At 41.4% G+C, this 25241-nt stretch overlaps 1 protein-coding gene across 3 annotated transcripts in view; it reads right to left on the bottom strand.

The window, feature by feature from the left end:
• The window catches only part of LOC107391254 (metabotropic glutamate receptor 4), a 270494-nt gene extending 247786 nt beyond the window's left edge, over nt 1–22708 (bottom strand). The window contains exon 1 of one of the 3 annotated variants that reach the window (XM_015968453.3): nt 18534–22708. The gene's annotated coding sequence lies outside the window, so the exon portion shown is untranslated. Of the gene's footprint in view, nt 1–12868; nt 14520–18533 lie in introns of those variants that run through there. The other 2 variants (XM_015968452.3, XM_070545017.1) reach the window with 2 other exon arrangements.
• Nucleotides 22709–25241: the final 2533 nt, after the last annotated feature.

The raw sequence follows: 25241 nt of genomic DNA on the forward strand, positions 1-25241 counted from the left end.
AAGAAATAAGGCATATTAAACATCAGCGCCAGCTACAACTTCATGTCCCATAAGACTTTGCACCCAGAAGCAGCGTGATGACGTCACCAAAGCGGAGCCAAACCCGGGAGCACAGGTTTCTGCGCATGTGCTGATACACAGCAGAGTCCAGCCCGCCAGACAGCTGAAAAGCTATAAATCCCAGCGAAAAATGAAACTTATCGTCTTTTGTTCAGTTCAACTGGCGTTGAAAGACGCACTCGTTTGCTACGGCTCCGGACAGCACGTGCAGAGGCCTAGCTGCTGAAGTGGACGGAACACAGAACCGCTGAAAAGCAGTGGAAAACCATCAGATCTGCTCTCTTTGTTCCAGTTTCAGCTGGTGGTGGAAGAGACGCTTGTTCTGCTACGGCTCTGAACGCACAGACGGAGGCCGAGCCGCTGGAATCAACGGAGAAACCATCTGGCCTGCAGTGCGAACACAAAAAGGGACGCCTTGGGGTTCGCTCACGCAAGATTTTGTTTTTTTTCTCTATTTCTCTTCCTTCCGTTTCTCTCTAATAAGTTTCAAACAAGCTATCAAACCGCGCGATTGCTTCAAAATAGAAAAACAGTCTCTCTCCTCCGTACCAAAATGCCATCGGATCATCTCAAGAGTAAGTCGTTTTGTTTTTGCCATTGTTTAATATCTTAAGTAGTTTATATGCTGTGGCCAGGCTGACAAACTATTAGATATGTCATTCCTGATTGATCTTTTGTGTTGTTTATTGATCTTTGTGAAGCGGTTTTTGAAGTTTGGTTTAAGTTACTGTGAATGAACGTTCTTCGGAAGTTTAAAGTGCAAGTTGCCCACCCACCCACCCACCCACACACACACACACACACACACACACACACACACACACACACACACACACACACACACACACACACACACACACACACATTCTGGTTTTCTCTGTTTGGGGACACACACACACACATACTTGTTTTTAGTGTTGGTAGTGGACAAGACTAAAACACACATCCATTGGGTCAGATTGTTTTACAGTATCATTTCATTGTTTCATTGTTTGTTATTCTTTTGATAAAATCAGTTGGTTAGTATTAATTGGCTAAACGCTTCAGAAGGAGCTGAAGTGATTATATTAGTTAATAAATGTATTGCCAATTAAGATTTTTGTCTCAGGTGATTTGTTTGTGTTGATATAAAAATTAACTGCAGCTCTTTACGATTTCACGGAAAGTTTAGACAAGATTGACAAGAGGTTTGGATTCATTTTCCCTTGTTAAAAAGGGTGGTGCCCCGAGGGTATCTCCGGATATCCTAATCACGTAATAAAATCGGTAAACATTTCCATATTTACGAATTTTATTGAAGAATCCAAAAAGTAAGTAAAAGCTTACAAATTATTCGTGCCCAATACTCACAACAATAGTGATGTCTTGTGGCGTGGTGAGGGGACACGTTTAAAGGTAAAACCAAAACTCATTCAGTGTGGGCTTCGGGTCACACAGCATTGTTTGAGAAAACCTCTCTGCTAATGCTGTGAGTGTGATGATGCATGCACCTTCTGTGAGATAAAAGATAAGTTTTACACCTCTTCTTCCATCTCTTGACAAACAGTTAAAGTAGCTTCCTGAAGTTTATCCGTAAAAGTGATAGTCTCATCATGTATGAACAATACGGCCCCTGTCCCGCACAGCTTCGTGCAATAAGAAACTGAGCACCGACTAGAACTAACCAATAGCGTTAGGCTACCGCTTACATGCTTCAAATTCAAGGAAGTACCTCAGCTGATGCAGAGTTGATGAACTTTTCACGGACAAGTAAGTCTTTAATATAAATATATGAAAAAACAACATGACATGAGAATAATACTTGTAAAACATGTTTTAGCTGTTTGTCGGCAACAGAAGTACATTTATAAACAAGAAACATGAAGTTGCCATCTTAAAAAAACGGATCGAGAGACTATTTGTGTGATTTGCTTCTCAGCCACTAGATCGTGCCATCGGATAAGAGAAACACTCCGGAAAGCTACTTTAAATTAGACAGACTCCACGGTCTGTATGAGAGCAGTTCAGCTGCAAGCTAAAGGGAATGTTGCTGACATATAAATAAGGAAAATCTTTTGACTTAGACTTGACTTAGACTTGACTGGAAAGACTTGTGACTTGCAAAGCAGTGACTTGGTCACACCTCTGGTGTCTAAGGTTTATTTGTTCTACAAATGCTTGAAATGTGTGGGTCTAATTTAAAGGGTGATGTCAGTTTTTACTAAAAGTTTCAGAAGAAGCTTTGAAGGGTCAAATGCAGCTACTGCCCAAAGTTTCAGCAAACATCACCTCTCCTCTAAAGCCTTGTGCTAATTATAAAGTAATCTAAGTTTAGGCCATTAATTTAACACGTGAGCCAGAAACTCACACAGGAAGTGCCAATCTGTCACCGGCTGGATATAATCTTCTTGGATGTGATGCATGGGGCGATCGCGGTGTCCTGTCACCGGTAGTGCTTGTCGTTGATTAAGGCTTCTCATAATATTAGAAATAAGGTTAAAACTGCAACATCCTATTGGTGTCTGTGTGAAAATTGCTTGGAAGTTTTTGCTTATTTAATTTTCACCATAATGCACTCCTAGAACATATTCATCCCACTTTTCCTGTTTGAACTGTGTGTTTATTTTTTTTTCTTTAGGAGGAGTAGTGAATCAAAAAGGAAGAAGAAAAATTACTGGCTAATAGTAGCGGGGGTTCCATGTCTGTGAATTAGCATCCTTAATTAAACGTTTTGCATGAAAACCTCCTAGAACACTTGATCTTTTCACTTCCATGGTGGCTGTAGTTTCCTATCTAGCAGTGCTGGCTGAGTATGCATGTAATCTCCCCGAGGTTTGATCTTCTGTTGTTATTTTTCAAAGAACAGCATGTGTCATTACCCTAGATGAGAGAAAAATAATGACCAGAAATCTGGGAAAGACAGCAGATTGTCAAGAACAAACGTTGGGAAGTGAGAGCGGAGCAGAGTGCTATCATATCTTCTCTTCAGCCAGAAACTCACACAGGAAGTGCCAATCTGTCACCGGCTGGATATAATCTTCTTGGATGTGACGCATGGGGCGATCGCGGTGTCCTGTCACCGGTAGTGCTTGTCATTGATTAAGGCTTCTCATCCTTCACTGGGCTTAGCTGTGGGCCGCTCGCTCTTTGTCTTGTGACATGCGTAATTTCCTCCTAACAGTCCCCCATCTTGATAGTGGGCTAATAGAAACTCTCTCCAGATCTGCTCCTAATGAAGACAGATCCTCAGATCGCCCGGCAGTCTCATTTATTAAAGTGGTCCTGTCTACTTGTTGTTAGAAGGACCAGACATGTTCTGCTAGGCAAGTGTACAAAAACAGTTTGTTAATAGATCTCACAGAGCATCACTTTGAGTTAATCCTCATCAACATTAAAAAGTTTAGTTGGTCCCCGAACGAGATGAAGACAAAAATATAATCAAGTTGAGTTGAGTTTTTGAAAAGCAAATTGGTTTAAAGGTGCGGTTCCCTCGTTTAATCAAACATTTGCAGTGGTCTCTATGAATGTCTTGTAAGTTGTACTCTGGGTACAAAGGCCCTGGTGCACCCGTTTCTGGATCTAGAAGATGCTAGATCAGGAAAGCTTCAGACGACAAGATTTGGAGTCTTACTTCTGATATTGGGACATCTCACCTCTGATTGGCTAATAGCAATGCGACTCTACCACTGATTGTGTTTACTCTGCAACATTGATGCTTTATCTCCAGAAATAACATAAGCCTGAAGGAGTTATGCCACGTCGTGGAGTTGCTAATGCTAACAGTTAGCTTCTACTAGTTGAGACATTCTCTGCTGTTTTCTGGATGCTAAACCAACAACAACAGCATAGGTGAGTCCATCAATATTAAGTAACAGTGTGACATCGATCTGTCAGGCTTTTCTATTTCTAGAGTTTGATCATCTATTTTCTATCAGAAGCTAATGCAGGAGATAGGTGTAGACTATTTTCACATTCAGCTTGCATGAAAAACTCAGAGTGACTGATTAAAATCTGAAATAATAATTAAAACATGGTTTTTCAGTGAACCACACATTTAAAGGTTGCTTTTTTTTATCTAATTTGAAATAAAACATAACACAAAAAATGTTTGAACATCTATTTTAGCAACTCTATGTTGAAATGTTGACATTTTATTTTAGAAAGTGAGGATAGTTAGTGTGTTTAAATCACAGACTGTCTCTGGGGAAACAACCATTTTCCGTTTGTCTGTTTGTCTTTCATCTTCTATGTTTAGTTTTAGAAGATTAAAACAGTCTGAGAGAACGGTGTGTGCTAGAGCTTGGATAATAAAGGTGCTTAGATCAAAGCAGCCATCACTATATATTTTACTCAGTTAATTTATCAAGCATTGCTCCAGTCAGTATACTGGAATAAAGTAAAACAAATGAGGGCCGAATTATATAAAATATGTATAGAAAATATTAAATGCTGTCTGCAAACATTATTAGAAAACACTGATTAATGTGTGTGTGTGTGTGTGTGTGTGTGTGTGTGTGTGTGTGTGTGTGTGTGTGTGTGTGTGTGTGTGTGTGTGTGTGTGTGTGTGTGTTAGCGGCTCTGCCCTCTCAATCTGCCAGTCAACAGCGTTTGCTACATTTTTCAAACAGGAAGTGGAAGTGGAGTAAGACTCTGGTAGTGGGTGACTTGCTCTTTAAAGAAGCAATTTTTCAGTTTTGAAAAGTTACGTTTGGAAGTTTCCTTAAAAATATATCTTTTTAAACTCAGTAGTCATTCTGTGCTTTCAAATTTTCCTCCCCAGCATCAGATGACCAATAATTTGTTAATTTCAGATTTGTTGACTACATAATAAAGATTTATATTAAATTAGCCATTAAAGCATACGGCGCCTGTCTTCTTTAATCCTCCTGGTTCCCATCAGAGTACATGGAATTATACGCAGCAGCAGCATAATATCTAAAGACAAAAGCCTTCAGCTGTTTTTAATAAACTGTTTAATGATCCATGACTGGTGTCGGAAATGGAGACTGTTCAACTTCATTCACAGGTTGATCGAAACTTTCTTTAATTTCTTCAGCTCTGTGAGTCCTGACTGTGTTATCTTAGTTTATTGGAGTATTCTCATCAGCAGCTCCACCCTTGATGACTGCAGTCGATAGAAATTAGATAGAAGTGACTTAAACGCATTACGGTGCTGCATGTCTGGACTCAAAAACACTGATGAGGTTCTGTGAGATTTTTAATTTGAACTTTTGCTAAATGTAAACATGTCATTTAGAACTCACAGATTAGATTAGCACTGGATTGTTCAGAAGTTTCTGTTGGAAAAACAGAAGTTGATCCAACTGCTCTAAAAGTGTTGTGTTAAATGAAAAATAAAAAAGATTCCACTAGTAATCATAAAATGAACAGATGAACAACTGGAGAAGTTTTATTCCTTTGATCGCATCACGATGTGCTTGTTGCTGGTCAATCTAGCATCTCCCTAAATCAATAATCGGGGGTCTCGTTTGCATGGAAACCAGTGGGTGATGAATGGGAACCTTTTGTCAAACACATCATATTTGATCTAAAATAGCTAAATGAAAGAGAGATCTGAGCCGAAACATTACCTCAATGTTAATGTTCTAACAACACCACCCGTATCCTAAATAATGGATACTGGAAATGGGACTGAAAAGTCTAAATCCTTAAACAAGCAAAGGTATTTCATAGTTTTTACCTATAAGAAGGAAAAAACTTTTCTCAAGAAACAAATGAGGAACTTAAAGTGACGGTGTGTATTTTTACCTTTAATCTCTAGAAATATCCATCAAAATATTGTTGAAAATGAATAAAATGATGTTCAGTTGTGGTGGCTTTGTAACATATTGCCAGAAATATCAGATCTAAAGTACATAGGACACAGGTCTAGCATCTTTGAGGAACACCATATAATATTTTGGGTGAGCAACGTTGCCATAGCATGATGAAGTCATTGGCAGGCGCAGGACTCTGCGCAGATCCGGAAAGTACAGCGCCAGAAACCTGCAATCGGCATTGCATTCTCTCTAAAGAATTAACTGAAGGACCATCAAAGTCTGGAGTCACGCAGAGGTCACATGCTTTCTGCTCAACCGGTAACAACATTCACCATATAGATTTTTAAGCTAGCGACAGTCCTGGCAATATGGTGTAAAACTACCCTGAAATGTATTTACTAGGGCTGGGGGTAAACGATTATTTTTAAAACGATTATTCTGACGATTATTTTATTGAATAGTCGACTATTCTAATGACCATTTAGACAATTAATCAAATAATTATTTTTCTATTGCACAGTTAATAAAAAACAAAAAAATCTCTAATAAATTCCTCAAAAAATTGATAAGTTGTTACTGTAAGAGAATAAACACTACAGGCCTTCCATTTTGAATAACACTGGTTTTATTGTGTTGGTTGGTTATGTTCTGGTGACATGCAGAACTTGGGAGTGCAGGCTGCTGCCTGAGAGGTGGTAGAAGATGGAGTGTCTCCATTCTGCTTTGTTTTGGTCACTTATGTGCGTGAGGCGAGTGGTGTTACGACTCTTCCTGGGGAGTTTGGCTCTTGTGCAAAAAGGAAGGGACAATAACGGGATTTAAAAGTTAAAATGATGATCAGGTTTATTTACAACTACAAAAAAACATAAATCTTTCCATCCACAGGTTGGGAATAATAAAACTAATTCTGCCTGTGGTAAATTAAAACAAAAGTACAAATAAGTAGGGATGTCCCACTGGGCAAAGATTACTGGGCTCTGGACCAAAATAAGGATCTCCAAAGGTCCAAACTCTAAACTGGGCGGTTAAACCAAACTCAAGGTGATATTTTAAACTAAACTGAAAACCCACAACACTCTAAATGTAATAAAAGGGAGATCTACACCACAGAAACGATGAACTCTAAACCAAAACATAACAGCTTATCCAAACGCAAGAAGCTGTTAGCAAAAACGCTAACAGCAGCTTTACCAACGGTAAGTTCAAGTTACCAAGTTTAAATCAACCAAAAATACCCAGCAGCAAACAGACCAGCACGGAGGAGAGACTGCTACCACCAAAACAGCTCTCCTCATGTCTGAAAGAAGCTCCTTAATGAAGGGAGAAACGCTCCCGGTGATTTTCTACATCTGCGGTAGAGACAGAGCAGCGCATCTGACCCCGGAAGTTGTTGTCCGTTGCCGGGAGATGAAGGCGGGCAAAACAGGAAAGGAATCAAGTAGCGAACGGACATTGTTCCTGGTCTTCGGTATTTGGTGGAGATGTTAGTGACGGCGGAGAAGAGGGCGAGCTAGAGGAAAAACAGGCAGATTCCTCCTCTACTTACAAACTCCTGGGGATGCAACAAGTGGGCGTGGTGCGTCGACTACCGGATCTGACGTCGACGAATGTTTAGAATCGAGCCGTCGACGTCATCGAGGCTTCGCTACAGCCCTAGTATTTACTGCCCCCTAGTGGCAGTAAACTACACACTGCCACTTTAAGTCTTCTGTAAGTGGGGCTTCAAATGGATCATGGCAAGGTCTGGTTGAGTAATGAATGTATAACCTGAATTTTAGCTCTAGCCTCACTACTTTGTTCATAAAACAGCATGTGCATCTATGACATTACCAAAATTAGAGTTATTATAAGAGTTGGAAATCCTTTTTATTGTCAGCTAAGCTTAAATCAAAGTTAAAACAAAAAGGAGTTTACCCAAAGCTGTGTGTGTTTCTGGTGTCGTTAAAGTGATTTTTTAAAAGCATCAGCAAAGAAAATCAAGTGTTTTATTAGGTGGAGATGCTAATAAGAGTGTTGTTAGCTGCAGTGCTAGTATGAGGGAGGATATGAACACCTACAGACACTGAATCTCTCTGTAATAATCAGTCTAATGTTTTTATGTCGGCTTTTCCATCTTTAACTAGTGACTTTTTATTCCACTAGCTAACTGAATGATGAGTGATTATTTCTGAAGAACTAATATATAACAATGGTTGTACTGCACCACTAAATTATAATTACAGTGTAATTGTATTACAAATCCTAACAAATGGAAATCTATAGAATCTGTTTTTATTCTCTTCTATTAAATTATTTAGGGTTTTTTCTTCTTTATTCCTTTCAAGTTTCTCTACCTTTGACTTAAAGACTTGCAGCTATCTGAAATGCAACATTATATGACTGAATTAGCTGGAAAGTTGTAATTATTTGTTACCTTGAGGCCATTTAGAGAAGTCTAAATTCCAGTAAACATCATTCAAGCTGGAGCTTCCCCTGTTCCTAAATGTGACCCTGTGGTCATGGAGGGTAAACGTATAGGATGTGCGTTGGACCTGATAGAGACAAAAACCTTGTGAGCACATGATCTTTAGTTATCGTAACTTCATTAGGTTGATCTCTGTCATCGGGCTTTGTTTAAGGAGGAGAACTGTCACAGGAAGTGGTCCTCAGCTTCAAAGAGGGAATCATGCATGAAGCAGAGAATTATGATGTGATTTTCTGATGTACCCTCCCAAAGGTTTTTCTCCTCTTTATGACTGAAACCATGCAGCTGGATAGCAGAAGTCAGAGGAACATAATGTAACCAAGCAGTTAACATATAAAGTGTAATAGATTGTGAAGAGAGCAGTCAGCAGACAGAGATGGAGCATTTCATTAAAGTGCCTGAATCAAGACTAAATGGATGGTTGCTGGCACAATTCTCTGTAATGAGAAGGTGCTGTTAGGAGTTCCCTCATTGTCCATCTGGAAGATGTCTTTTTACACGTAACCAGTAGATCTGGAGCAGGCTCCACTTTGTGTGTGTGTGTGTGTGTGTGTGTGTGTGTGTGTGTGTGTGTGTGTGTGTGTGTGTGTGTGTGTGTGTGTGTGTGTGTGTGTGTGTGTGTGTGTGTGTGTGTGTGTGTGTGTGTGTGTGTGTGTGTGTGTGTGTGTGTGTGTGTGTGTGTGTGAGTAGGGGGATGTTTTTCAGTGTGCATGTTTTAGCTTCATGATGCCAAGTTAAGAAGCAGCTGGGGTCCTGAACAGTGTTTGTATTGACTGGGAAAAGTCTACCGTACCTCCATTACAGCCATGCTGTAAACACAGGACACAGTGAGTAAGTGAGACGAGAACTCTCAGGTAACAGCAAGTCTGCTTGACAGCAGCCAGCTACAGATGCTGTCCACCCCTAGCCTTGTTCATGCAGCAAATCTGCTGCCAACGCTCATTCATACCAAGATATGACTGTGTACTCACTTTTATGTACAGTTTATTAGTATTTAACCACTTTAAATAAAGTAACACTCTCTTCATATTAAAACCAGAAAATAATGTATTTAGTTACAAAGAAGAAAAGGAGGTCGATCTTCCAGAGGAGTTTACTGAAACCTAAAACACGTCTCAGAGGTAACGGGTGCTACGGTGATGGTTGCAAGATTTTCCTCTTTAGTTTCTAAATGCGCTTATATAATACAGGCTTTTAAACATAGATTTAGATGCTATTTTTGTTCAGTCAATAAATAAAAGGATGTGGTTATTAAAGCAGAAATGATTCATTTCTATGTCATTTATACTCAAAGCTACAAAAAGAGCAAATGGAACACATGGCCCATAGATTGCAGACCCCTGACCTAATCCCATATCATGGTAATTATTTCACCAAACAGATCAAGCTAATATTGTGTTTATTACATATTTTCTAATAAACAGTGGTGCTGATAAATTTTATCTAGTGTCTGTTTATCAGATTTCTCAGAACTAAATGTCCAAGTCCCTTTGTTTAAAGTTTTGACACAAATGCTTGTCTGATGCTAATGTTCATGCATGCACATTTATTAAGTTCTATGAGGCATCAACAACAAGCACTTCTGATTTTTGCTTCAGACTGATCTGTGTCAATTAGAAAAGAAGGAGAGAATTTGTTTAGGAATAGGAATAATTTTATTTGTCCAAGAACCAGTGGTCAGGTGCAATGAAACATTGTTTCAGTACAACCTTTACAAGAGCAGACATACAGCACATAGAACACATAATCAGGAACAAGTTGCCTGTGGTTAAGCAGCCACTATGGTGCACCCATATGGAGACAAAAAAGAAAAGGGTTACGAGGAGGAGGGAAGGGATGAGGGTGAAAAAACAGGCACCCCCACCCTGGCCCAGACAGAGGGCAGAGTTGCAATATATATTCTTTATAATCCATGGGATCCCCTTGCAACTGAGAGGGTTTGCAGCTATCCAGAGGAAGGAGGAGAATGTTGAATCCATGGGATGGTGTGTGCGTTTTTTAAGTTGTGTGTTCGTGCATGCATATTGTGCCAGTAGTACGTGTATCCGTGACCTTTCTCCCAAGTCAGTTTAATTATACGGGTCCCTTGCAAGCTGATACATAAAGTTCACAGGTCTATGTGAGGAACGGGGGAGCAGGGGGCAGAGCATCCACCTGTATCTGTCTCTGGGAGAGTTTGAAATTCTTCAGCCTTCAAGGCCAGCATCGGGGAGCCAAATTCAGATAACAATAAAGGTTTTGAAACAGACCAGAGATTATTTTTCCTGTGTCTTCTATCTTTCTGCAGGCCACGTCCAAACAGCCGAATCAAGGGGTCTGTTTCCACCAAATCGAGCTGAGAATTTCTCCAAGCTATTTCCCATTCTACGTACAAGTTCTGAAACTGCAGCCAGATTTCTACTCAGAACCTCTGGCTTATGATTTACCTCGTGTAATGCATGAGTCTGAAAAATTGTAGCATGACACATCTCGTCTTTGAGATCCGGAAACTTGCCATTTGCTGTCTTCAGCTCCTAAATTTTCCGATACACCAGTGACCCACCACCTCCAAACAGCAGGAACCTGGTTATCATAAATCCAGTTATATAACTGTCTCTATGTCCTCTTTGGACAGCAGCAACAGACACATAATCTTCTACTCATTCCAGGAATCCAATAATATCCAACCAGGTGCATTCTATCAAGGCAGGAAGGAGCTCACTTTTCCATTTGTAAGGTGGAAAAAATGTTGTCCATTGCATTCAGAAACCAGCTGACCAGATCCATAGTTAGGAAAAGTCCAGAAAAGAATGTAGAGGGGCACTCCAGACAGACAGGATAGGATAGAGTTGCAGGCAGGACAAGGTTGGGAGGAGGGAATGAAGAAGTGCCCGTTTTCCTCGAGGGCAGTAAGAAGACACATCATGTGAATGGGAGTTCTCTGTTACCATGGTGATGTAGCCAGACTCAGAAAGAACCTCTGTTGGGACCGACAATTCTGACTTTCAGCTCACCGTAGAAGCTATGTGCTACAACCCTCTCATTTTATTTAATAAACAAAACATGAATTGGACAAACAAGTGAGGCGTGTAATTTTGTCGTGACCTATTGAAGAGCACCATAACTGCATTTTCTAATAAGACCCACATCAGCAGGGCAACATCATCAAAAGGTGCTCAACCATACAATTATTGCAGGTTATGGGACCTTAGTTGCCATGGTTACAAATAATGAAGCCCAGGTAAAGATTTCTGAGTGATTGAGGTCATTGTCTGGGGAGAAAATGATGCTGACTGAAAACAGAGGTCAGGTGTGGCCTGCTGTAATATTCTAATGTTTTGAAAATCACCCATGATTTTGTTAATTTTGTGTTTAAATAGCAACAAAAAGCTTTTTCTTACAAAATAAAACCGTGAGAAGATAGGAAAGCCCTTCCTCTACCACGAGCTGCTTTCCTGCTGCCTTTTGAGAGCAATGTGAAAAGCCGTAGATCTTCTTACGGACATGTTGTTTCAAGCATCAACCTCTAAACCTCTAAATTAGCCATGTTCCTGTTAGGTCAGACATCATTAACTTTTTCACATGTTACACTTCTGAAGCAAAACTGACATCCTAGAAGAACTCCATCCCGCATGCCAACATTCACTGTGAGCAAGTTGTTTATTGAAACACAGTTGTCTCTGTCTCTCTCCAGTTCAATCAGCTCTAATCCAGCTGGTGCGGATGTGCAGCAAATGCGTCTCACCATAAAAGCACTTGGATGAGCCACCTAGTAAATAACTATGATTTCTATCAGACCTGACTGAATGTAAATACTCTTTAATGGCAGCAGATCTGTTAGCAACTCTCAGTGAATGCTGTTATTTGTCTGCATCTGAGCAGCGTGTCTGCGTGTGAATAATTTCCCACTTTAAGGTGTCAGACAAGAAGGCAGCAAGACGTGCTAGCCTTTATTCCTCCTCCTGCATTTGTAATCAGGACTCGATGTAAATAGCGAGGTCCGTCTCATTACCGGTGAGTGAGAAGTGTTGTATCGAGGAAGGGCAAGGCCAATGACAAGGATTCTCAGAGTAATGGGCTCTGAAAGATCAGCACACCATTAAGTGGACCTGCGGAGCACATAGTAGCCCTTCAGGCCCATTATGGAGGAAAACACCAGCAAGTTAGGCAAGTGTAGCCTCTAATGGCAGTCTCCCTTTACAATTTAACGTTGTTAAACACGAATCTGTGGACTTTGTTGAGCCGAGCACAATGATTGCTGGGCGGAACTATTGACAGAGCACACAAGATGCTGAATTAAACATTACACTGTCGTTTTAAATGTTTCACTCAGACGCATTTGCACAAGAGAATCAACAGCACGCTGCTGTAATGTGCACATTCTGCTGCACAGTCCATATGCTAATTTATTTAGCATACACCAGTTACGTTGCGCTTCCTCATGAGTTTTGTTTTATTTTTGAACGCGGGACAAATATCCCATTGCCTTCACCTGACAACTGTCCTCCTGTGATCCCTACACAGGTTTCTGTACCAGTAAAGGTTAAGAGATGAATCCTTGCCTCTAAATTTTCACCAAACCTGCAAAAGAAAATAAATAACTCACCCATCTCCTCCAACTGCACACATAACTGAATATTTCCTTGTGGCGCTTCCTCTGGAGCAAGACGCTATGGCACACAAATTGTAATCAAGGCCAGAAATAGAGCGCAGAGAGATGGGTGGCTGTTGACTGCAGGATTTAGGAGCCTTCCCACTGCTGCTGGCAAGAGATTTTGCCAGGCGCTGCTGTGCAGAACAAGAACTAATCTGGAGTGGTCTGTTGCCGCTAAAAAGAAACCAACCCTCCAGTTTGCGGAAAGTGGGGGTTATTCTCCTCATTTCTGCAGTTTTCTGCTTAAACAGTTACACTGAATGCTGCAAGTGTTGTTCCATCACCTTCTGCTCTGCTCATCAAATTAATGTTCTCTTCCAAATAAAAATGAACATCATCCTGCGTTTGGGTCCATGTCTTACGTAGGAGGATATTAACTTGATCAAGCAAAAATGTTCTTTCTGTGTTAGCCGTGGAGGGTTTGCAGGCTGGGTGTCTTCAAATCTAAAGATAGGCTCATACATATTGATGAATAGCAGGCAGGTCTTAACATTGACAAAAAAAGGTGGGAAATGCCTCAACTCATGCATTTTGAATTTTAATGAAAAATTCAAACGTGGGCTCCTTTTTGTGAAACATCACCTCTTATTTAGGACATGCAGCAAGTGATTCTGGTTCCAAAAACACAAATGAGCAAGTTTCTACACGATGCAAACGTTGCATGACATTGTTTAAGACAGATGAGAGCAACGAGTCATGAGAAAATGTAAATATTTTTCTCAGACTGCATGACTAAGCATGGGAAACTCTGGAAAGTAACTTAGCAGGCTAATAAACAAATCAGATGAATTAATGGTGCCACACACAATGCATTCATGACTTCAGCTGCTGTCCGAGCACCATTAACAGGAAACCATGCAACACAACAAGCCCTCAGCTCTGTTTGAACCATCCATCCATTGTCTTGAGCTTATCTGGAGTCGGGTAGCGGAGGCTGCAGCCAAAGCAGAGACGCCCAGACTTCCCTCTCCCACAGCCACTTGAGCCAGCTCCTCCGGGGGAATCCCAAGGCGTTCCCTGGCCAGCTGAGAGACATAGTCCATCAAGCGTGTCCTGGGTCTTCCTTTAGGTCTCTTCCCGGTTGGACGTTCCCAGAAAACCTCACCAGGGAGGTGTCCAGGAGACATCCTGGGTTATGGGCGACGGTGGCACAGGAGTTAAGAGCTCGCCCCGTAATCGGAAGGTTGCAGGTTTGAGCCCCGCTCAGTCTGTCGCTGTCGTTGTGTCCTTGGGCAAGACACTTAACCCACGTTGCCTGCTGGTGGTGGTCGGAGGGACCGGTGGCGCCTGTGCTGGGCAGCCTCGCCTCTGTCAGTGCGCCCCAGGGCAGCTGTGGCTACATTGTAGCTCATCCAGTGTGTGAATGTGTGTGTGAATGGGTGAATGACTGATTGTGTTGTAAAGTGCCTTGGGGGGTTCCAGGACTCTAGAAGGCGCTATATCAAATACAGGCCATTTACCATTTATTTACCATCCTAACTAGCCAACCAAAATTGACTCTGAACCAAGAAGTCAAAACTAAAATCATCCCAAACCAACAGAAAACCTAAGTTACAGGTTTGCTGGTGAATCCTTAAACACACCGAGCTTCTCTATCTTCCTCATATTTACAGGTGGGACTGTTGTGTTCCTGGACCAGACTCTGAGGATGTGGAGCTGAAAGTCCATTAGGAACAAAGCAGAAAGGTGAAAGTGGTACAAATCAGTAAGACACCTGAAGACATTGTTTTGTTGGATGTCTAGTAAAGTTATTTACAGCTGATTGTGAAACTAATGCTTAAAAAGTATAAGATTTGTTTACTGGAGAGGATTTATTTCTCAAATCTTGACCAAAACCTTATAGATATTTAAACTGCAGATGTTTGGATGTTCTGCGGTGCCAAAAATCCCAAACGAGCCATTGCACTTTCCTTGGTCCTCCATTTTTAATGCTCTCACGTGTTTAGCAACAGAACACCACTGGTGTGAGAGGTTCTCCGCCCAACATCAGAGAAGGAGAAACGGCAGGCTGCTACCACTTCAACTTTAGGACAAACTACCAGTCCTAAAAAGAAAAACACCATTTGAAGTCACGGACAATAAAAGATGCTTAGACCTAGAAAACGGTGACCGGTGTTTAGCACTAACTCGTTTCCTCTTGAAATGCAGGCCTACTGTTCCAGCAGAAGCATCTAAGGGCGGTACTGGTAACAGAAAGAAAAACCAGAACATCTCTAATCATAAAACTCATAACTCGGCTGACTTCATTTGAGTGAATCAAATAATCCTTTTAAAAATGTGAACCAAAGACAGATTTGTTGAATGTTGCATGTGACAAGATAATATTTGAAAAAAGAAAAAAGGATTGACTTGACAGCTCATCGTGTGTGTCTTATTTATGGCAACAACCCTGCTGTAAAGAAGATTATTCACTTTGTTCTTTGTGTAATTAATCTTATACATTAAGCAGAGTGCCAATGCACATCATCTCTGATTAGTGACAATAAGCCCCTCATAATGATGCTCAAACTGTAGCTCTCAGAGTTTACAAATGACCAGGATGTTCAACACAGAGCGTGCATCAGAAGCAGCACCCGAGGGCTGAAAGGATCTGTTTGAGTTGGAGGCTTTAGAGAACAGGTTCGTGTTGAGATAGTGATGAATAGATCAGCTGTTGTTCTGGAGATGATCGGACTGTGGTCAACAGATGGACCTCAGGAGAAGAAGCAGAGGAGGTGATCCAGAATGCGCACACGCACTCGCGAGTCAGTGACGAAGAACCGCAGATGAACGGATATCGAAGATGCTCCAGCAAACTGAGAAAGCTGTTGCCTGCCCGTCTCTCCTCGTCTGCTGCTTTCACTCCGCTGCTGGATGCCTGCGAGTTTCAGCGCTGACGTATACGCTCGCTTTCGGCGTCGCGTGAAAGGAGAAGGAAGGGAAGCCGACGAGGAAAATAATTTATGGTGCCCTGTCCCTATAATGTCACAGTAACTCAGGGCGGTGTGGGAAATGAGTCACAAAAGACAGCAGGAGTGACAGTAAACATATCCTGGATGATTTTCTGGGTATGAGGGGGACATTATTAGGTCAGGAAGAGAATACAGTACGAGGAAAGTCATTTCGGTGAAGAGGTTCAGCGTAGCCCTGAAGAAGCCTGTTAATCACCTGCTGATTGAAATCAGGAGTTGAAGCAGAGTTAAACTAAAATGTGCTGCATACCAGCTCCCAAGGCCTGGAACTGAACACCCCTGTCAGAAGCTAATGCAGGAGATCGGTGTAGAAGATTATTTTCATGTTCAGGCTGTATGAAAAACTCAGAGTGAACAAATATAATCAGAAATGCTCATTAGAAAAATGTTTTTTAGTCATCCACACATTTAAGCTGGAATCTGAATGAGCTGTTTTCTTCTTTTCTATTAAAAAGTTATTAATGAGAGAAAATACAACTTCTTGTCCTGAAGTGTTGGAGCATTAGAGAACTGAACTGTGGATCACCTTCCAGAAGATGAAGCCAAGAACATTTTGCAGTAACTGTTGATTTCTGAACAGAAGCTGTGGTGCTGCTCATTCTCTCTGACTGCAGCTCCAGCCGATGGCCCCAAACCTGAACCGTGACCTGAACTCTCACTCTGATAACCAAAACCAAACACAAAGCGTTAATTGGTGGCTGTGTTTTTATGTTTGGAGCACAGCTTCAAACAGGCAGCTCAGCTCACGCAGGGCCAGCAAAGGTCTCCTCTGCTAGCTTACACAGTGTTCTGGAGGAAATGATGAGAAGCCCGTGTCACTTCTCAAAGATGTTGTTAGAGGAGAATTTGTCCAGGAACATTATGTAAAGTTTTTTTAAGCTATGAGAAAAGATGAAGGAGGAATAAATACTAATTTTCTGATTTATTCCATAATTATTAAAGGTCAAAGTATTTTTACCCAGTCAGGAAACAGACCGGTTTGATTAATACTCATTTTGAATTTGGAGGTAAAAGGTGCTTCTGTCAAATGCCATCACAAAACAAGATAAACTAATCAATCTCAGTATTCATAAAATGGAATTAAATCCACGTTTTTGCATTTTCTTTGTTTAAAGTTGGCCTTTAAAGCCCCTAAATGATCACAGCTGCACTCGTACTGCTGCTCGGATTTACTCAAAGGGAAAAAAGACTTACTGTTGAGTTTATCTCTGAATAAAATTAACAAATGAGCCCAAACATAAACACGTGTGTTTTTAACACCTTGGTAGATGCTTTAGTCCCCATCCAAGATGTAAACTGTAAAAATAAAAAAGACAAAGAGAATATTTAATATCTGCTAGGATATTAATATTATAATAATTTGACTTGTTGCCTTGGATTAATTGTTTTTTACTGCGAACACATTTTCTTATTTCTTTTGCAAATAATTACAGAATTTAATGAAATTACTCATGTAATGCTGATGTAAAAATAAACAAAACATTAGTGTGAACTTTTGTGAGTTAGCATAAAACAGCAGAAAAACTTTGTAATTGCCCCCACTAAGGCTACTCATCTCTATTTATCCAAACAAAGGCTGTTCAAAGGTAAGAACTACAAAATCAGCTCTCATTGTACGAGAATTCCTACATTTTAATGTGAGAACAGCAGTACCAGGACCTGTTTCTGCTTGACGCAGTCATTGCAGCCTTTTACAGTGAACAGAAGATCTGCACCACTATTTTCAGAATTGGTGAAAGTCAATCAGCTGGCAGTAGGGAGAGTCATATTTGTCTGATTTTGTTGTGACATTATTTCATTTTTGGAGACAAGACTGAAGTTTTAGATACCATTTGTAGTAAAGCTGAGTTTCTAGTAAAACTAAGCTTCGTTATCTCAAATTAAATCTTTCTCAATCACTAAAATCCATCTGAGACGATGTGGATGTTTCAGATTTACAGCTGAGGCTCTGAACCTGCAACAAACAGACATGAACCATATAGAAAAGGCTTGAACTATATGGATAGGTCTGTTTTATAACATATAGGTGGAGACATTATTTTTCTTCCTTTTCAAAGGCTCAGAAGAAACAGAAGCATGGCCTCCCTATGGATGTATTCTTTTAAATGTTTCAGCCCATTGAGGCAAGCATCTCAAATCAGAGCCAGAAAGCAGCAGAACTTTGAGCTCCAATTAATGTGTTCACTAACAGATGATCAAGTGAGGCGTCACCGAGCTGCGTGACCCACCAGGGAGTCGAGGCTCATTTGAAAATCATAAAATGCAAACATGATGTGATCCAGATTCCCACAAGCAACCTGTTAAAGGAGCACTGAAGTGTGTGTGTGTGTGTGCGTGTGTGTGTGTAGTCATAAGGAAGGAGGGGGAACATCACTGAAGAATGGATTCATTGTACAGTGAGGACCCCCTGAGCCCCACAACATCAGCCTTGTTCTGCCTCCTTTCAGAAAAGATGATTAATCAGCCGAGTTTGATCAGAAAAGCCTTCTCGTGGGTCTGTTAAGGGTTTGGATCTGTTTCGAGATGATAAATACATAAATAAAAGCCAGGATGTGATTAAAACACCAACAAACCCTGAAGAAGCTCAGAGGGTTATTGCAGCTTCTCTCTCAGACTCCCACACCAGCCCTGAAGCCCCAAACAGCGAGAGAGAATAAAAGTCCTACCTTTGGATGTTTGGATCAAGTGATTCTGAAGTGGAGCGGAAGTTCTGCTGTCGGTGGTTCTGTCTTGGTTCCTTTTTCCTTCCTGCGTCTTTGAGTCAGCTCTGGACTCTGCTGCTGTCTGGACGATGCTCACCAAACCCCGGAAACCACGCAGGAAGCAGATGTTTATAATAATCATAAACGGAGCAGAGGGCTGGGGTGAGAAGAGTAAAAGCTGTGTAAATAGATAGAAGTGTTGTGGGGGAGAAGGGGGGGATAGTCAGATGTCCAGATTCCCGATCAGCTCTGGCGCTGTCCAACAGCGCGTGGTGCTGAATGAGGCTTGGGTGGGCTGCGGAGATCTCCTACTTTTCTCCCTCTCCTCCTTTGGTTCCACTGCTCAGATCTTCCTCGTACTTGCGCACAAATAGGAACCCCGTCCCTCCTGCGTTCTTCTTGAGGCGCTACATCCTCACCAGAGGCAGAGCGCTGGCACGACTGGTGGCCAGTAAGAGGCTGCGTAAAAGCTGAAAGTTGAACTCATTCGGATCTCGAAGCAGATGGAGTTGAATGAATTCTCATACGGATAAGATGATACCGGAGGACAAGCGTGGCTGTGAAACTGGATTTACGCAAATGGAAAGTCCTCACAAGAGCTCGCAAAGAGCCAGGGGTGCGGATTTGAGCTCCCTCGGCTGCAGAGACGACAGTTGTTGAGATTTAAATTTAAAAATGTGTAAATGCTTCTGCTCCTTCCTCACTGAAACCCCGACAGCTCTGAGGAGTTTTACGCACAGACGCGCTGCCCAGAAGTCATTTCAAGAAACGAGCCTCCGCCTGTCAGCGTTTCAGAGATGTACCTCCTCCTCCTTCCAACAGCAGCATCTTTGTTTACAACTGTTGACTTTAGTCCTGCTGGCTGGGCTTTGGGGTTTGTGTGCAGAGAGAGCTCATCCTCACAGGGTTCCAGATCCACAGCCATTGACTTTTATTCCGAAGGCGCCGACTAGCGCATCTTGAGCTCCACTGCCACCTCCTCTTCCGGAGACTGGAGGGAAAGTTCTGAGCAGAAACTGCAGTGGAAGATTCTGGGCAGACGTGGGAAATTGTGGCATCAAGTCATCTCCATGCCGTGTTTTTCTGCAGTTCAGCAACTGACCCAGGTGATTTCAATCAACAGAGTGAATGAACCTGCATGGTTCGGTTGCTGAGCAGAACTAAATCACGGCATGGAGATGACTTGTTGATACCACAATTCCCATATCTGGCTGTAGGCACGTGCCTCACTCCCGGTTCTGAACTGCTCGCCGTTCAGTGATTATCTGGGATCATCCCTCGGGTAATTCCGACTCGTTCATTGGAATCGCTTTTCTTTTATATGTTTATCGTTACTGCGCTGATTGCACTTATTGACTCATCAGTCCAATCAGTTGAGCCGCTCTCTCCTGGTAATGAACAGAACCAGCTGCTGCAGCTCGAGCTGCGCTGCAGCCCCTCAGGACACTTGCAACCGGAACCAGAGTCCGAGCGTCACAGCAGGAGTTGGTGGGGCTTTAGATCAACTTTCATCAATGCAAATCTAATATTAACCAAATATTTAACCATCATAATTTAATCAAAGTAAGCCAAATCAACTCACTGAAATAATTTAAAAACTTAAATTACAATCCCAGAGTGTTATTGTGGTAAAATAAATAAATAAATAAAAAGCATTCTTCTGTTGTTAAAATTTTCAAAATGTTTCTTTTCATGCAGAAAATCAGAGAAAACAAAATGATCAAATATGCCCTGTTCTGGTCAAAGAAATACCCCCCAAAGCACGAACAAGTTAAATAAATATTCATTTAGAATAATGTAGAACATTATAAAGTTCTTTAGCACATTTTAGAACCTTAAATAACTAGAATAAATATAAAAATGATGAAACCATAAAGTATTTTTTATTTAAAAAAAACAGATTACTGCATTTTTTTATCAAATATAGAGTATTAGAATATTTTTAAATGTCTTATATTTGAGATTCTGTCCCAGTGTCATCTTCCTCCTCTTCATCATCATCATTGATGGCGAGATTGGCTGGCACAATAACTGTCCTCCATTTTCCATAGAAATCTTAGTTTAAAACTGCTAAATGTATCCAACAGTGTCATTGTTATTATTATTTTTACAGTTAATGTGGAGATTAAAACGATTCTATCTAAACATTTACACAACTTATTTTACTTGTTCAGGGCGTATGTTCAAATATGACAGCTTTGATTGTCAGGCTATCATTTCACCAACTCCATTGAGTTCAACATTTATAAAACAGATAGGTTTATTTAGTCCAACTAGTCAAGTTCGTGATGTGAACTTTTCATTAAGTTTCATTAATGTTCCTGGATAAAGATACATTAAAATAGATGAATTTATATTTAATGCTTTTCATAGTTTAAATTAGCAAAAATGTAAATAGTTAATCAAGATCAGCATAAGATTTCATAGATCAAACAGAAAAAGATTTTATTGTTATTAAGATGACAGTTTGTGACAGCTGTTTGGTGAATAAAGTATTTTTAGATGGTTTGGAGTTTTGATGTCTTTGTAATCAGAAATCCCAGTCAGCCTCCTCCGGGGCTCTTGTCATCCACGTCATGCTTCCACGTTGTTTCTTTATGCATAAGAGCTGAAATCTGTTGTCATGTTTTCTTTGTTTTGTCCATAAATAAAATACTAGAGAAGTTTAAATGTCTTCTCCTCTAGCAGCTACAGTAAGTGTCATAAATGATGGAAGAGCAGACGTTGTGAACTAAACTGGATGGTGAAGTAAACATTCTGTTTTTGCAAAGGAACGACCCATCAGATAGAGCTAAATCATGCAGCAGTGGTGGTCCTGAGGTCAGAATGTTTTCGTATGTTTGCTGCCAGATCATTAAAGGAATATAAAACTTAATTATAAATGGTGAAGAACATGTTCTGCCAAATGGCTTGTAAAAGTAACACTGCTGTACTCTAACACTGGTCAGTCAGCACCGATACAAACAAAGGTTCAAGAGTTTGGAGGAAGGAAATTATGTGAGCCGCTTCGTCCAGTCCCACTCCCGTTTTCTTCTCACCTTCTGACTGGAACAATTACAGGCTAAACGCACATTTCCCTGGAAGCCTTCTCACTTTCTGAAATAATGAATGAAAGAATGAGAAGCGGAGCCTGCGAGGCACACCAGTGATTATTAGAGGTTTTATACATGTGGAAATGTAAAGCTAGCTTAGCGCTCCACCACCTTAATTATTGAACTGATGAGGGTCATGTCAGGATTAATAAATAATCTTTGTTGTAATAAAAGTCCACTACCATTTTCACCTCAGCCAGTCTCATGAGCTCGGAGGTCCATGAATTATTCTGTTCAATCTTAACTGTAATCCATCTCAGTTGTGTTGGCCTGCAGGACTGGAGTGGCCTTCCTCTGTTTCAGCTATCAATCTGAAAACAAGAGGGTTTTGTCTTCAGAGGGAAAAGACAGCTACTTCTTGTTTTAAAAGACAAAAACAACAAAGTGAACGTCCTTGGTTTAAAGCAGGTTACTGTGCAGGGTCATGCTGCTCACTGTAGGTAGCAGACGAGATGTGCTGTTGTGTTTGAGCCTGGCTTACAGGGTGCCATTAAAGCTCAGAAAGGGACGCAGACATGCCAATGAAAACTGGCTTTGACCAAAGGTTTTTGCAGCCGGAGCCTGAAGCATCGATACAAGGCAGGATAGATCTGTGCTTTCATGCGGGTGACACCAAGTTCTGACCCAACCATCTGAATGTTGCAGCTGAAATCCAGACTCATCAGACCAGGAAACAAGGTTCTGCTCTGCGTTCAGAGATGCTGTTCTGAAGGTCTTGGTAGGAACCAGTAGTTATTTGCGCCGTCAGGAAGCAGCAGTCTCATCCCGCTCCACTCACACACCTGTCACCTATCATCAACACACCCCTCCTGGCTACAAAAGCATTTTCTACTCACCCTTCAAACACTCAGTCAGACGTTCTCTTGTCTCTTCCCGAGCTTTTTACATCCTCACCCAGTTTTGATTACTTGCGGATTATACTCGACACTCACAGTAACACCCGGGAAGACGTTAAGTCATCCCTTCCTTGTTTCTGGTCCTGCTGAAGCTATTCAGTTCCTGTGGCGAGCTGCTTGTAGCGTCTAGATTCACTTGCCTGTCAGTTTTCACCCAGACTGCCACCTCTGGGTTTAACGACATGCTACAGCCTTTTCCTGTGATCACATGACAATCTCTCAGGTTCTTCACAAGCCCGCCCCGTTCACACTTGTTATGACTCTCATTTGGAGCTTCAGCAGGTCTAGATGGTTATCTGATGATTTTGCTGCCATGCGATTGGCTGAGTTGTGTTGTCCATCCTAATGTGATCAGGGTTTGAACGCCACAGTAAATGTCCGTCTGTCTGTTTGTCCTCCACACTGTGTCAAGTGGTTGCAGAGGTTACACCAGCAGCTTGGCTGGGACACACCGGATCAGTTCTGGGACACAGGGGCAGCAGAATTCTGGGCACTGGGCCATAGATCTGTCTGGACCTCTGTCCTCCCCATCTACAGCTGTAAATGTTGCTGTAAGAAGCCGACACGGCACTAAAGCTGAGCGTGATAACCCTTCTGCTGTGTGCATGTTTCTGTTTAATTGCATCACAGCCCTTTTTGAAAACGTTTATTAATTCAATGTGACCTTTTAGTGTAGGAGCCAAAAAGCAGTGTTCTGTGTACGTGCATTTTGACAAGATGTTGATCAGCCCAGCATCCTGTGTACGTGCACTTTTAACATCTTGATTGTCCAGCTGCTGCGTACGTGCTCAACAACATGTTGTTCAGTCCAGCTTATGTAACTTCCAGTAAGTATTGGCTTACTTTGACCATATTGGGTAATAAAACAGCCATCCCATCATTTCCCGAAATCATGAGGGTGGGGGCCAGAAGAGTATAACCGATGCTGCGTGGTGTAGGAGAGAGGGCTTTTGCAGCAGGTTTCCAGCCGAGGCATTTAGTTCGAGGCTGAAGGCTGTCCCCATGAAGTGTTGGTGATGTATTGCTGAATTGTACAAATAAAGCCCCACGCTGAGATTGGATAAACTGTCTCTCTCTTGTTTTTGATAAAGAAAAAGAACCACATTTGGTGACCACGAAGCGGGGAGTGGAGGTGTGCTCTTCGGATCATTTCTCAATCCACTGAAACCTGACTCCGGGGCCCTTATAGGTAAGAACAACTTTTGTTCAATTTTGGAGTTATTTTCGTGGACTGAGAAATGGTCTGGGAGAAAAAACATGCCCTACTCATAATTTAGAATAACAACAAGAGAAGGCGCTTGTCCAGAGCAGCGGTGAAATTATTCACACATGTGTGAAGTCAGCTGAGTCATTTTGATGACGGACAAAGTTTAAAGTGACAAATTAAAAGCTGGGACAGCGAGAATTGGAATAGAATTTGACAGCTGATAAAAAAAAAAAAGAGTCCAGGAAGGACAAGTAAAAGGTCGACAAGTGAGATCCATATGCCCCGGTGAGGCCGGGATAAGATTGGGATCTGAGAAAAAGCGCTGAAGTTGTGACAGATAAGCTTGCCAGTAATTTGGTTGAATCCTCGAGGATTGGTAAATTTCATGTGTTGTTGGCAAAAGGCATGTGTTGAACTCATAGGAGCAGCGGAGAGGCTGCAAGGGAAACGACAGACCCGGGTGCTCGGGGAAACTGTCTATTGAGTTTTTTTGTGTGTGTGTGTGTGTGTGTGCGCTGAGACAAGTGTGTGTGTGTGTGTTTGTGAAGACAAGCGTGTGTGTGAGTGAGAACAGCTGTGGGTGAGGCGCCAGAGGTTAGGAGGAAAAAAGGAGGAAAAACTAGGAGAAGCTTTAAAAAACGGTGTAAAACAAATCAATATTATTCACTGCAGTGCTACATTTTGATGTTTAATGTTATACAAATTTCAAAGTCTGTGATCTTGTTCTGATTAGCCTTTGAACAGAAAACCAGAAGTTAAAATAATAATAATAAGTTTTTAGAGTGACATATATATAAATAAAAAATATATGCTGAAGTGCACAAGCATGATAACTATTTTTACCAGCTGGGTTATGTGAAATATGAGAAATATAGATTATGAGTAAAAATAATAATGTGTATGTGTGTTGCTGTTTGGCATGAAACGTTGTTCCAGTGTCAAATCGCTTTGAAGTGTGTTTTTTATCTCTATGCAAGTGTGAAAGCTTTGTTGTGTGTGGTTGTTTTACTCGTGAAAGTTCAAATACTCTGATCTTGTTTAAACTATTGCTTGGATAAATTAGAGAGAAACTGATTTTTCTTCTGCTGATTCGGTCTCAATTGTGGTTGACTTTTTCCTGTGTTGTAATGTTATAAAGCTGTATGAGAGTTGCTAAATTCTGAAGACTGGGTGCGGTTGATGTCACCAGGACTTGTTCGTTTCTCTGTACAGACATCCTTAGCGGTCAGACTCTCAGCTTAGACTGGGCAGAGAATCAGAATAGAAGTGTAAGCTCCACCCACCAGCTGTGTGTGCGTTAATCTCCTCACACACACAGACACAGAAGTACAGAGGCGATCCCGCCTCTGACTCCACCTCTGTGTGTGGATTGGTTGGTGAACCGTAGGCGTAGAGAAACCCTACCCTGTGGGCTGAACATTGCTCACACACAGCTCGGACCAAGGATACGGCTATTTTAGCCTGTCACACAAGCCTG

This window comes from Nothobranchius furzeri, chromosome 15, assembly GCF_043380555.1.
Source record: "Nothobranchius furzeri strain GRZ-AD chromosome 15, NfurGRZ-RIMD1, whole genome shotgun sequence".
Classification (NCBI taxonomy): domain Eukaryota; kingdom Metazoa; phylum Chordata; class Actinopteri; order Cyprinodontiformes; family Nothobranchiidae; genus Nothobranchius; species Nothobranchius furzeri.